This window comes from Balaenoptera borealis (genome assembly GCF_965194805.1).
Source record: "Balaenoptera borealis genome assembly, chromosome: 5".
Taxonomy (NCBI): domain Eukaryota; kingdom Metazoa; phylum Chordata; class Mammalia; order Artiodactyla; family Balaenopteridae; genus Balaenoptera; species Balaenoptera borealis.
Window position 1 is genome coordinate 54723354 of NC_138862.1, and position 14948 is coordinate 54738301.

At 42.9% G+C, this 14948-nt stretch overlaps 2 protein-coding genes across 6 annotated transcripts in view; one reads left to right on the plus strand and one right to left on the minus strand.

The window, feature by feature from the left end:
- LOC309629284 (uncharacterized protein) overlaps positions 1-12632 on the minus strand; it is a 1158831-nt gene extending 1146199 nt beyond the window's left edge. The window contains exon 1 of the mRNA XM_082393108.1: positions 12306-12632. The gene's annotated coding sequence lies outside the window, so the exon portion shown is untranslated. The remainder of the gene's footprint in view (positions 1-12305) is intronic.
- The window catches only part of BBX (BBX high mobility group box domain containing), a 283127-nt gene continuing 280246 nt past the window's right edge, over positions 12068-14948 (plus strand). For 3 of the 5 annotated variants that reach the window (XM_082393096.1, XM_082393094.1, XM_082393099.1), the window contains exon 1: positions 12069-12239. The gene's annotated coding sequence lies outside the window, so the exon portion shown is untranslated. Of the gene's footprint in view, positions 12240-12639; positions 12772-14948 lie in introns of all 5 variants that reach the window. The other 2 variants (XM_082393101.1, XM_082393098.1) reach the window with 2 other exon arrangements.

Sequence of the window (14948 nt, forward strand, 5' to 3'; positions counted from 1 at the left end):
GCTCCATCCCCAGCCCTTCTCTCCAGTAACAGGGGTAAGGTAACAGTTTAGCTGTAACCACAACAAGCAGGGAAAGACAATTGTTTCTGAAGACTAGAAGAGAAAATAAATAATCAAGTGATTTTGAATGTTTGTTAAGGCATAAAGAACAAATAGTTTTATGTCCTGTGAGGGTTTTAGGGTGTGCCCCATAAATGTTTCATACAAGCTATCATTTAAATAATAGGCACAACCTGATGGAGCTTGGGGAGTAGAGCTGATTTGTGAAGCATCATTATTTATGTGGTCTAGTCATTCTTAGGTGTTGACAAAAATAAGGTGTTGATAAAAATAAGCTGGGTTGGGATATTTATTTAAAATTCAGAGACCTCTTCACACGTCAGGGCCAGGAATCTGAATTTGTAACAAGTCACCTGGGTGATTCTGATGAACCACATTTTGAAAGATGCTATCATAAGACTGCAGAGTACTACGGATGCAATGGTGATTTGGAGCTAAAAATGAGTTCATGTTTGACTACAGGACTACAGACATATTAAGAAAACTAAATGAGGGAATTCCCTGGTGGTCCAGTGGTTAGGACTTGGCGCTTTCACGGCCAGAGCCCCGGTTCGATTCCTGGTCGGGGAACTAAGATCCCTCAAGCTGCGAGGAAAGCTAAACAAGTCAAATCAGAAGAGCATAAATTCTCTTAAATTCTCCAATGTTACCAAATAACTGTGAATATCACTATATTTTATAAAGAAAGCAGAAGGAAATATTTAGTTCATTCCATCCATTGTAATCTCTGTGCCACCATATTAAATTTTAGCAATCTTCCAAGAATGGCCTTCCCAAATCTCTCAAGCATTTTAACTATCAACCTCAGAAGATAAAATTTCTATTTATCTTCCAGGGCTCCATATCACTGGACACAAAACATTACTCTACATGACAAGCCACACTTAAAATGAGCTACTATTTATTGAGTGTCAGAGACTGTTTTTATACGCAGCATCTTGTTTAATTCTCACAATAAGCCTGACAGGTAGGGACCATTATAATCTTCATCTTAGAGTTTATGAAACTGAGGACTAAGGCTTAGCAGGTTTAAGATGTTTGTCCAATGGATGGAAACCAAATTTTGGTGGTGAGCATGCTCTAGTGTATACAGAAGTATAAATATAATGTTGTACACATGAAATTTATGTAACGTTATGAACCAACGTCACCTTAAAAAAGAAAAAAGAAAAAAAAAGAAGCTTATCCAAAGTCACATGACTAGTAAATAGCAGAGCCAATGTTTGAATTCAGATCTTTCTGACTCCAGAAGCACCAGCTCCTAAAGCTCTAAGCAATTCTGTCTCCACTAGAGTCTTCATTCACACACACCCTATGAACATGCACAGATAAAGCAAATGTCAATACAAATTGCATAGCTTACCAAAGATACACAACCCCAGCAGAGTAACAGGTCTATTTCATAAAAAATGACATAAGATCAAAATGTAATTATGCCTCTCCAAAATATAAATAAAAACTAAAATCTACATCACTATCCAGTGCTTGCCATTCTTGCTAGACATGCTTTAACTATGGAAATGGTGATTCTTGTTGCTAGCACGTAAACTTTTTTTGTTCAGTGTAGCTGCCACCTGAAACCTCCAATGCGTCATATTTTCTGACATATCTTCTTATAACCACCAATACTTAAACTTTTTTGTTGCTGTTGAATACTCCTAATACATTTAGCCTCCTACTGAAATTTCTGAAGCGAACAAAATAATCTCTCCCAGCCACTCACTAGTACACACAAACCCTAGAATCTTAAAAGAAGAATACTGACCACAAAAATCATAAAAAGGACATGTCCCAAAATAGCATTTCCTTTTATGTAGAATACAAAGCCAATCTAAGAATCTAAAGATCCCATAATCCAGCCTTTTTCCTTAGCGAAGGAAAACCTCTTCACCCTTGAAAACAGCTAAAGTTTTAGCACCCTCAGATACTGCATTTGCTCCTCTACTTGTAGATTCCTTCAGCACTGTAAACTGGCTTGCTCTGCCTCCATCCGTGATTCCAAGGAGCATTTTGTATTATGTTGTGTATTGTATCCATCTCTGCTGCTAGACCGTGGGCTCCATTAGCACGGGACCACTTCTACTTGGTGTCTCTTACAATAACCACAGTACCTGACGCAGAGAAGGCACTTCATAAATGCTGTTGGATGAATTAATGGATGCGTGACCCATGAAACTTAGTGGCTCCTAGAGCTTGGTTCTTTCTTCCGACCTCACCAGGAGAATAGTTTGAACTTTAGTGGATGCCTCTTTCTACTTTACTTCACTTAGGATTGAAAAGCCACTGGTTTTGCAGACAATCACCAAGAATGCGGACCAGCTCCTCTCTACTCATCACTTTGCAATACCTGTCAGATCACTGGCCCTTCCTCTTTTGGAGTGCTAGAGACAACTCCAGTAGGTGAAGGCAGATACAGCCTCCAAACTGGGAAGGGAAGACTGGATAAAGTGGTGGGGGATGAAAAAGGGAGAGCTTTCTGCTGCCTGCTTTTCTCTTGTGAACAGAGCAAGTAAGACTGGAGAGAAGCAATGGGACTCTACTGAGCAGTTAAGGTACAGTGGGAAGATACCAATCATCTAAGGCAGGGTGGCCAAAGGAGGCCTCGTCTGGCTGCAGCCATTGACTTTGTTATGTCTGGAGCAGTTGGGGACTTAGAGGGCAGAGAGACCCTTATCCCCCTGTCTGATGCTGGGGACCCAGATGTTGCTGAAAAGCCTTTCTTCTTCTAATTTAGAATTGTCTGCTTAGGGAAAGGTTTCTTTTATATTTATTTCTTCCCCCTCTTTAGCTCCTACTCAGGTCACATCTAAATGTAAAGTCAGAGCCAAGGGTGGGTGAATTCTGAAGTCATCCCAGCATAACTTCTCTTAGAATATACCTTTCTTCCTTCCCTTCCTATTTCTTTCCTTCTTTCCTTTCTTCCCTTCCTCTCTCCTTCTATATTGTGACAAGCAAAGTTACTCATTTCATTTTTCCTTCTCTCAAATAGCACTGGCCAAAGGTCAGCACTTTAACAGACTTGTAACAGTCGATCTGATATTTGGAAAGAGGACTTTAGCGATCCAACAGACTAGAAATCTTGGTTTTTGAATGAAGAAGATGGTATTATAAGAAAAAGTGTCAAATGATGGAAAAGGAAAACATCCCTTTGCAAACAGCTAAATCCTCCTAAGACCTGGAGTCGATTCTTCCACTGTAAAGAGACTTCAGTCTGATTTCAGGTAACATTTAATGCTTCCTTTTTAAGCACTGTCACATTGTTCTTTTAAAGCTGTCCTTTCTGGTCAGCCATCCTCAATAGATTTGTTTTTGTCAATAACTCCATATGGTGAGGGTGAGCCTAGAAATGAATTCATATAAAAACCATTATTTAACACAACCTTTCCCCCTTAGTTTTAGCTCCATTACCTCAGAACATCACTGTTTTAGTTAACTTCTCAATTGTATGCCTCTCCTGTCTGTCCCATCCCACTTCAGGTAAAGGGAACCTTTCTCATGAGTTGTACTTCCCTCATTGCAAGTGCAGCTTCAGAAAATGTCCCTGGCCTATTGCGTATCTCCGAGCCCTGATAATCTCACTTCGTTTGGGGTTTAAATTATAGCTTTCTGTTGGTTGTTCCTTGCCGTAACTTTACCTGTGTGGTGATTCTAATAAATCCCCCTTTTATTTAGCTAGTTTGAGGAGATTGCTGTAGAATGTAATAGGAAGTAAAAATAAGTTTAAAAAAATTTAAGAGACCACCTAGGCACTCTAAATGTGTTCAGATTTCCGAGCTCTATTGAATAATACCCGAGAGTCTTGAGAAAATATGCAGTTAAGTTTGCACCAATGGAAATCCTTTCTGGAATGAGTCAAGGGATATAACAAATAAATAAACAAACATACAAGGAAATAATTTATTTCTAAATATATGTGAGTATAAAAATCAGGCCATAAACACTCTAGTTAAATTTCTTGGGATTAGGGGAAGAGAGGTGGATTCTGCAAATTATACAGTCGTAAACGAGATACCGAGCCTAGATAATATTCTAGAAAGTGCTATGTAGTGGAATGCCCATTATATCCTCCCATCCCTGTCCTCACTTTAGAGGACAATTTCTGCTTACAAACACACACCAAGAGAGCAGCCCTCCATTATAGGGGAGTCCTTGCCCCTCATCTGGTGGCACTGACAGCAAAGGAGGCCATGTGTTTTTGTTTCCACACCTGATTGTCCTTACTGCCCTTGAGTTCTGTGAAAGACCCCAATATTTGTACAATTAAGTTCCCTTTTCTCTTAAGCTTATCTGAGTGGCTTTATGGTCCTTGGAACAAAATGAAATCTGACTAAGATAAGCAAGTGAAGGAAAGATCTGCGTGTACTCAAAAAAAGGACCAAGTAATCGCTAGAAGCCAGCATGGAGTTCGTAAGACTAGCCTAAATCTATTTTTCTTTTGTCACAAGGTTAATAAACTGATAGCTCAGTTGCACTGTGGCTGTTGGATGTGTTACAGATCTCTTGTTTTTACCTGCCTAGTATCTATTTGCCTTCTCTTAGTAGTACTCCAGTTTTACTTTGGAAAGCTAATAGCCTTTGTACGCAATCTTTTTTTCTATTGTTTTCTTAAAGTATTTTCAAAGTATATTTGATACATACAAAAGAGTAATGTAGCATCTATGTAAGTTATAAAATGAGCACCTGTGAATCCACCAAGAAGCAGAATGTTACCAACACATTGCATCCATCTAAATAATTCTGTACTAACTCAGCTCCCTGCCGCCTCCAACAATGCCCCCTCCTCCCCACAGCATGTAACCATGCAACCTTGGTGGGAGGGTCAAGCAAAGTGTCCTCTTCTACTTTGGCCAAAGAGTAAGCATAAAACTTGGATAAGGGCAAGTGGACTCTTCCATTCCACTCTTTTTAGTGGCACAAAGAAAGGAAGGAAAAGAGTTTGAGCAAATTCATCATAATGAAGATATTCTCACCAAAAGTGATCTCAATCCCTGGAGGTGACAATGCCCCTGGGCTTTCTGAGATCTGGTTCTGCAGCTTTTCTTTTATTTCTAAGAGCCTTCTCATATCATTCCATAATTTCCTCTTTTTGTTTTAATTAACCAGAATTAGTATAACCCACCTATCAAAGAACTCCTCTCTGGTAACATTAGTGAATGAAAATTTCATAAAGCCTTTTGACAAAACCACATCAGATGTCTTCATGAGTGGGCTGCAAAAAATATGGATAGGATGAGAGTGAAATTACAAAATAATGGTCACCTCTGGGGAGAACTGGAGAGGAACTGGACCAGCGAATGGGGCTTCAATTGTATATTCAGTGTTTTATTTCTTATAAAGAAATCTGAGGCAATATAATAATATGTTAAGTTATAATAAAGCTCCCACATGATTGCTATTTTATATTATTCTTTATAAATTTCTTTAGGTTTAAATTTTTTTTTTTTTTTCTTTTTGGGCCTCAAGGGATCTCAGTTCCCCAGCAAGGGATTGAACCCCGGGCCATGGCAGTGAAAGCGCCAAATCCTAACCACTAGACCACCAGGGAATTTCCAGCTTTAAATTTTTAAAATTTAGGTGAAATTAGGTGGCTCTCTCCTAGGTTCAACAACTGTGGTCATGGGAGTGCTGATTAATGATCAATGTCTACCTGTTGGGGGTAGGTGCTCTAGGTTCTGCCTTAGACAATGCCTTTAAAAATGACTTGGAAAAATGTAAAGAAGGCATCAAATTTGTGAATGAACCAAGGATAGTGAGATCAATAGCAAATATGTTGAATGAAATAATCAGCATACAAAAAGATGCTGGCAAAATGGAATTCTGGGCTGAATTTCATCAGCTAACGAAAAAAGAAAACTCTACCATTTATTGAATACTTATTACATGAAAGCACTGTTTTAAGTATTTTATATACATTATTTTTATCAAATCCTTTCAATAACCTTATGAGTTACATATTACCCTCCCCTTTACACATGAAGAACTGAAGCAAAGACAGGTTATAAAATTTGTCCACACAAATTGGTAACTGCTGCATCCAAGCTCTGAACTCATGTTTTAACTCCAAAGCCTTGAATCTTAACCACTATACAACCACAGGGTTATAAAAGCTTATGCCTCAGTTTCCCCAAAATGAATCACATAATAGAATGGAGGAGACATGGCTTAACAGCCCACATTTCAAACAAAAGGTTTTTTTGGAGAATAAGCACAATAATGGTCAGCAGAGTGATGTGACTGCCAAAAAAACGAGTTCCATCTTAGGTTGCAGTAATAGAAATTTTGTATCAGAGAGAAGGGAGCCATGGTCATGCTGTACTGCAAACTGCCTCCGCCCCCGCCTGCTCTAGATATCCCACGTGAAGGACAATAGGCAGGGTTTGAGAGAAGACCAAGAATCAGGAATAGGAAGAATGATTTAAGGAACCGGGACTGTTCACCTGGAAAAGGTACAGCTCAAAGCAGGAGGCGGTCATGGGAGCTGTCTTCACATAATTCAAGTGGCACATGGAAAAGGGATTAGATTGTTCTATGTGGTAACCAGGGAATAGAAAAAGGAACACTGGATAACACTTAGGAGGAGAGAAGGTATGTTAAAGATTTGGAAGAACCCTGTAGTGGTCAAAACCATCAGAAGATGAAATAGATTGTCTTGGGAAGAAAGGAGTTCCCAAGAGCTGGATGCATCACAGTATACCTTCCCTGTTCGGGATGTTGTTGAAGCTTCTAATGAGACAGTGGCTAGAAGGGCTGTCTAATGCTAATGCTAGTGCTTACTGACTTTATTATCAAAACCATTAGTGTAAAATCATCATCCACTTAGAGAACTATTTTTATGGTATGATCCTTAAGTGACACCTTGGCAACTCCCCCTTCCCCTGCCTGCTACCTAAGGCAGAAAGCTTGCAGAACTAGGTGTCTAGAACCTTACTACTACACCAGCGCTGCTACTGGCTGTATATTGAGAGAATCATTTAACCTTTCCCTGCTTCAATTTTTTAAAATAAATTTATTTATTTTATTTATTTATTATTTTTGGCTGCGTTGGGTCTTTGTTGCTGCATGCGGGCTTTCTCTAGTTGAGGCGAGCTGGGGCTACTCTTCCGTGTGGTGCACGGGCTTCTCATTGCGGTGGCTTCTCTTGTTGAGGAGCACGGGCTCTAGGCGCGTGGGCTCCAGTAGTTGCAGCACGCGGGCTCAGTAGTTGTGGCTCGAGGGCTCTAAAGCACAGGCTCAGTAGTTGTGGTGAACGGGCTTAGTTGCTCCACGGCATGTGGGATCTTCCCGGACCAGGGATCGAACCCTTGTCCCCTGCATTGGCAGGTGAATTCTTAACCACTGCGCCACCAGGGAAATCCCCCTGCTTCAATTTTTTCATCTTTAAAAAGAAGTTCCCTCTATCTGTCTCACCTACCTCACGTGGATTTTAGTGAGTATGACAAGCTATCTCAAATGTAAAGGTGCTTTAGAAAATTTAAACAATATGTGGGTATAACCTATGATGACTATAATGTAAGTTCTGTTCACCATATACCTGGGACGCCCAACGTTCTCTGGCACCTGTCTCATCCCTCGATTCTCTCTGATTCTTTTTAAAATTTATAGTCTTTTTATTTGTTTGTTTTTGCTTGTTTTGTTCATTTGTTTTACAAATCTTTGTTGAGTTACTGTTACATGTTAGGCAACGTACAGGCTATTGTGCTAGCAACTGCTGGAAAACAAATTGATGGATGAAACATCATTTTCTTCAAGGTGTTTGCCATCAAATAGAGATCTCTATCAACATACAAATAATGTAATACAAGGTAAGGCATTTGAATGCCTTAAGAGTAATATAGATAAAATGCTACAGAAGATCACAGGAGAGAGGGAATTCCAAGATGATTTGGCTAGCACTGCTCTAGGAAAGCAGGGTGTTTTCCTCTTTCTTTCTACCCCCAACTCTGCTGGGATCCAGTAGAAGCTGGTTCTCTTCAAGATTATGAATTTTTGCATTGGTGCTGAGAAGTGGTCCAGCTGTCCAAGTTCTAATTTCTAGTCCCTTTGCATTGGCCTTGGGGAAAGACGTGTGATTTTCTCTATTTTTCTCTTATATGAGAAAAGAAAGTGAAGCTCAGCAAGGTCAAGTACAAGTCAAAAATTGTTATGTAAGGCAGACCCTCCTCTCTGCAACTATCTAGAGTTTCAATGCACAAAGCAAGGCTTGTTTCAAGGAATGATTTATTACAAGTTTGCCTTTTCAGGTGCTTAATAATGGCCACCCAATAGGATGTTTGCTTTATCCTGGGATCAGGCTGACATCCCTTTTATGTGCAGAGATGCTGGAGTTAGTAGAATGCAGACTAAAAGGAAATTGCAAACACTGGGCAAGTAAGTTGCAACAAGTTCTATAAGCTCCATTTGATGTGAAGGTTAAGTCTTAGAAAACATTCTGTAAAGCAGCTGTATTGGCTTGTATGTGTGAAAGATAAAAATAATATGTATTGAATGTTCAGTATGTTCCAGGTTTAAGCATTTTATATGGATTGTTTCATTTATGGTTTCTCTTGTTATCCTACAAACTAGGAAACTGAGTCTTGGCCCAATCAAGGAATTTGTCCAAGGTTACACAGTTAGGAAGTGGTGAAATCAGGATTTGAAATAGGACTGAATAAAGAAATAACGTAAAATAAGGAAGTAAAATGTTGTTTATAGATATATACACATGTACACATAAACACTTGTATGTGCACATTTACACATATATTTAAATTTACTCTTCCCAAATTATTTTGAAATTATTTTATTTCAAAATGAAATTAAGAAAATGGACAATCAAGGCCATGAAAAAGAGGAATATGCTAACCATGAGTTCAACCTGTGATTGACCATCAAATGTGAAAACAAGAAAGGAAAAACCCTTTCTTGGAGACCCTTTTGAATGCCATTTTACTCAGGAAACCAACGGTTATTTTTCTTTTCATAACCCTACATTATAAAAATTAAATAAACTCCCTGAAAGCTATGATTTTTCATATTTTTAATTTTGGGGCACTACTGGCATTTAAAATTTCTTGATATTTATTTTTAAATAAGATAATTAAAATTCTAAAAAGTATTTCCTAAATGATAAATGGTAAAGTGCTACATTACATTTAGTTCTAAGCCTCTTCTCCTTACTTCGTGGCCAGGCTTTACCTATCACACAAGAGACTGGAGTTGTATTCCATCACTTCTAGGAACAGGCAATTTTCCTTTTCCAAAATTCTGGTATGCACAGTGCCTACCTAGCACATAGATCCTTCTCAATAAATGATCTGCAACAGAGTACTGAATGATGGCTTATACTGCCACATAATGCCCAATACACCACCCATATATAATTTGTGTTAAAAAAATGTGCTGTTATCCGAATCTAAAGGCTCTGTGGACCCACCAGTTTTCCAGTAGCAGTAATAACTTGCAACTAATCATTTCTATGCACTTCTTCATGCTCCCTTGCGTCAGTCCGGGTCAGTTAGTACCTTGTACTGTCAGAGGTCTCCAAACTTGAATACAAAAACCCTGGGGCACGTGATAAGACTATATCATAGGAGTGTGGGGAGAAAATATTAAAACTCTTATTTAACTTCTATTTTATTTTATTTTTGGCTGCACCACGTGGCTTGCTGATCTTAGTTCCCCGACCAGGGATCGAACCTGGTCCGGTGAGCCCTAACCACTGGACCACCAGGGAATTCCCTTAACTTTTATTTTTATCTCACGCTTTTTCATTTAGTTTCTGTGATTGCACGCTTTGTAATAATAAATAATATATCCATGTAGTGGTACATTTTAAAAAACATATACAGAAATATACATATATTGAGGATACTCACTCATTTTACTGATAGCAATGGGTGATCTAAAAGTTTGAAAATATAACTCTAAATAATCCTGCTAAGCTAAGTATACTTCAACCAAAAAAAAAAAAATCTTTGAGACCATAAAGAAATAAAGAATGTTTTCCTGTGGCTGGGGTTGGGGGTAGGGGTGGGGAATGGGCAGGTCTTTCATATTTTTCATAACATGAATATACTAGCAAATAATTCACAGCACTTCACTCAGCAATTAAATATAGAAACTTGTGCTGATTTTTTTTTTTTTTTTTTTTTCCTCTTCAAAAAAGAGAACAGTGAAATCCTGAGAAAGTTTTTCTGGCTTTTCCTCTATCTGTCTCTTGTCCCTGAAGTTTGTCATTTGGAAGGAAGGACTGTCAAGTTATTTAAAACCTGTGTTGGGTATTAAAGAGTCCTGGGTTTAAGTTCCTTCTTCACTGGTATTCTGTGTAATCTTGAGCCATCCCATTTCTCTGACGGATAAAATAGAGATAACAATACTTAGCACCAATCTCAAAGCAGTGTGTAATGTGGATAAAGAACACTTTGTTCCTTCCGTCAACTAAATGCAGAGCATCATTAATATAATCTTTAATATTATCAGTTTAAAATGCTGTGGTTTTATATACTTTTCCCTTTTAAAAATTATTTTCCTTTAAAAAATAAACAAAACATCACATTTCTAAATACCACTGTTTGTTGTCTAAACTTCATAAACTTAAATTTTCTCTGTATCTGTTTCTGGTTCCCAGTCTTTCGCACACACGCACATGCACACTCATTCGATAACTTTATGGATGTGAGAGAAAAATCTCAAGATAACATCAAGGAAATAAAGCGGGATTTGAAATAAGTTCTCTTATCCAGCTTTCCTTTAAGTTTTAAAGCTACGCATCTAGGCCATAAAATCATGATGTTTATTTAATCTTCAAAATGTTTGTGTTTAAGAATAATTCACAGACTCTTAAATCAGAAAGAACCGTAAGAAAACATCTAGGGCCTATGATAATGCCTGGTACACAGTAGATGCTGAATAAACATTTAGTGAAGGAAAACTGGGAGAAGCTTCTTATTTTAACCTTAAAAGAAAAAATGAAAACAAAACCCCAAACCAAATCTGGGCATTAAAGAGGCTAAAGTAGTTGCTCAAGATTGTTTAGCGAGTTTAAGAGTTGGGTCTAGAATTTATTCCTCTTAGTTTCCAGCTATGTTTTTTTTCCCAGCAACCTGTTGACTTGTTTATATAGGACTGTCAAATATAATCTGTCAAAGACGCATCACAGAAAAAAAATCAGAAAGAAGAGCCCTTGGGTTTTCCATCTCCCAAAGTTAACCAACATGTGATGTTCACATATGATGTGAAATATGGAAAGTAAATATATATATAATATGCAAAATATAAATCTTGCATATATTGATTCAAAAGGCCTATTTTTAAGGAAAGGGGGCAATAGCCGATCTTCCATGACTTATTCTACTTTACAGCACTGTTTGTATGCCCACGCAGGTGATCTGCAGTCCTCTGACCAGCTAAAAGTAGAGTGGCTATTTCAGCAAAATGTTTATCTTTGTTTCTGTGTATTGTTGTGTTGATTTTTCTCAATTTACCTACGAATGAAGCACTAACAACCTCAGTGCTTACGGTCCTAATAAACTTATCTCGCACTGTTTTGGCCTATGTGATAGTTAACCCATTGACAAAAGAAATCCAAGCTGATAAAAGCCTTTCCTGGCCACTTGTTAGCCAGGTCAGGCTGTAAAATCATAACACAATGCACGCCTCTTCCATGGGGCACCACAAGGCAACGATTAAAAAAAAAAGAAAAAAGAAAAAAAAACCCCTCACTTCCATATCCAGTGGAGTTGTAGTTTATTACTATAACCCTCCCAAGTCAAAAGGACACCAGTTTCAAGCCTTGCAACTTGGTGCAGACAGGGTTTTTCGCTCGCAACCCACTCTGCTGGGCCTCTCTACCTGTCCTCTCCTACTGTCTACAGGTCCCGAACATTAGAAAATAGAAAATGTGATGATCTTTGTGTGTCTCTGTAAAATGTGTGTATGTGTGCGTGTGTTTGGGTGTAACGGGCCTTCTGTTTGGCCGCGCCGCCTGTCCATCACGGAGCGGGCCAATGGCAGGCTGCCTTATATAAAATGAGTGTTTTCAGTCTCTCCTGGCTGCATGTACTGTATGTGGAGCAGTGTACAGTGAAGCGGAGGCAGAGCGGCTCCGCGAGCTCCTCTCTCTCCACTTTCCCATAGAGAACCCCTGACTGGCCGCTGAGGGCGAGCCACACACACGCCCTCGCGCCCGGCGAGCCCGCGAGGTAAGCGCCCCCCCATCCCCAGCCCTTCCCGGGCGCTCTCCCCGCACTTTCTGTTTTCCTACTCACTTGCGAGCCGCCGGGCTGCAGCCCCAAGGACTCCGCGGCAGGAGCAGCGGCGGCGGCGGCTGTGGCGGCAGCCGGTAGGCTGGACTTGAGGAAGACGGAGGGAACCCCGCGCGTCCGGAGCCGCCGCCAGCCGGCCCGCTCCCCGGGCACTTTACCCCTCCGCCAAAACTTTGGGTCGGGAGAGGTCGGGGGCGAGGGTCGCCGCGGCCGCGCCGGCGGCGAGCGGGGGGCGCGAAGGCAGTGCCCTGCGGGCGGGAGGCTGGGGGCCGGGCTGGGGAGTAGTAGGCCAGCCGGTGCCAGGCTGCGTTTGCAACCAGCACCTCTCGGCACACAGGCAGCGCCGCCCGAGAGGGGCACGGGAGCCGCGGCGCGGGCAGGAGCAGCCTGAGGAAAACAACAACAGAGCCCTCACGCCGGCGGGCGGCTCTTGGCCGCCTGGGGAGCCCCAAACTTCATCTCGGCGAAAGTACGTGGAGCCCAGCCTGGGCTCGGCTGCCGGGGAGGTGGGGCCTGGGGAGTCGGGGCAGGGGAGGAAGGTACAAGGAGCCAGCCCTCAGTGGATTTATCGAACGTTTCGTCTGCGTCGGTGACCGGGAACAGCAGCCCAGTTGCTCGTTCATCTGGAGAGTTGGGATTTGGGTGTTCCGGCCCCGGAGATCGGTGCCCTCTCACCCCCCCACCCCTAACCAAATGCGCGGCGAGTAGAGAAAGTGCTGTTTTAGTGCCAGAGTGGCTAGGAGGAAGAATAGGGGGAGAGGGGGAAGAGGGCGAGGGAGAAGGGGAGAGAGAAGAGGGAGGGAAAGCCGGCGGGGGCGGGGGGTGAGGGCAAGAGAGAGAGCGAGAGAAAACCGGAGAGGACGAGAGGGAGAGCGAACGAGAGAACGGGAGGGAAGAGAGGAGGGGGAAGAGGAGGAGGGAGGCTGTGTCAGGATTTTGCTTGAATGTGGGATTATGTTGTGTCAATAAGTTTAAGGTGGAGAGAGCGAAGCTGGCGGGGGGGTGGTGGTGGTGGAGGGGAGGAGGAAGGCCTTGGCTGTTTAAAGTCTTATTTCTGAAGGTAAGTGATGGCATTGCATGGTCGCGATGACAGAAAACTTGCAGATCCTTTATCCGGGGATGGGGTCGATGCCTCTAGAAAGAGCTCCCCAGCCCTCTTAAGCCACACTCGTGTTACACTGTTATTTGCTGCGATCCGGGTCGCTAGTAAATTACAGAAATCAGACTCGAGGTTTCTTTTCCTCCTCCACCTCGTCTCGCTCGCTCACCCTCAGCAATTTATTATTATTATTTTTTTATTTTTTGGTATTGTATGAAACTTAATGTAACTGAGACCAAACCCGAGTCCTGTAATTTACAAGGACCCTGAATCCAGGAATCTGGAACACGTTTATGTGTGAAATAATCCGCGATCATTTCAGCTAAATGAGGAAGGTAAAACGAAACGATGCAAAAAGCTAAGACACAACATGTACGACAGGGAGGGGGGGGGGAGAGGGAGAGACGGAGAGAGAAGCTATTTTTTGCTTTCCTTTCGGTAGAAAGGATAATAAAGCGTGCATTCCCCTTCCCTCCCGGTGTGTAGGGTCCAGTCAATATTTTAACTGTCTGAGGACAAATTAGTCCAGGTGGATCTCGCCGAAAAGTTTCGCGAGGTGGGGTGGAGGTGGGGGGGTACGAAAGGGAAGGTGGGTGGAGGTGATGGGGGATGGGGACGGAGCGAGCTCTGCCTCTGCTGATGGTCATTGGCCTGGGGCTTTGAAACCATTGCCTGTCCTGCTAATGACACGTCCAGTTCTCGTCTCCCGGCCGCGGACGCCGGGCTGCCGGGGACCGGGGTACTTTCCCCGCGCGGGGAGGGGCGTTCTTCGCCATCCCCTGGGGTTGCCCACTCGCGACGTGGGGCCCCCACGCGCGCCTCTTCTGCGCGCCGCCGCCACCTCGGCTCGCGCGACTTTTGTAGCCAGCCCGCGGCGAGGGGGCGCAGGGGGTCCCCGGCGCGGACGTCTCCGCGCGGCCACCCCTCTCCCGGCCCCACGCGCGCCGCGCGGTCCAAGCCCGGAATGGCAGCGCCGGGCGGAGCGGCAGTGCCTCCCCGGGGGGCAGCGGAGGCAGCGGCGGTGGCGGCGGGATCTTCGCCGGGGCCCGCGGGAGGAGGAGGAGAGGGAGGGGAGGGGGGAGGAGGAGGAGGAGGAGGAGGGGAAGGAGGAGGAAGAGGAGGAGAGGGAGGAGGTGTTTTCTGTCCAGACCGCCGCCAGTTCGAGCGGGCACGGGGACGGGGACACCCCACTCGTTGCTCCTCCGTTATGGAAAGGTGTTTAGCAGACTTTTACGCCCGGAGTGTGGGCTTTGCACTTCATTTTTTTTTCTCCCCCCTCTTCCCCAAAGCAAGATGGACTCTATTCCCTTTCTCTTTCTCCCTCTGCCTCTGTCTTGTCAGCCTTAAAGATCGACATTTTGTACTAAGATGCAAACTTGATGGTGACCAGCAACAAAGCCGGGGTGGGATCCCTCGCTCCCTTCCTCCCTCTCCGTTTTCCAGCTCCCCCCACCCCGACCTCGAAGACCTGGTGGCCCTGCACTTGACGCCGGGGGCTCTGGTGAATGTGTTTCCCCACTCGGTTCCGATCTCCAATCTCGGGATTG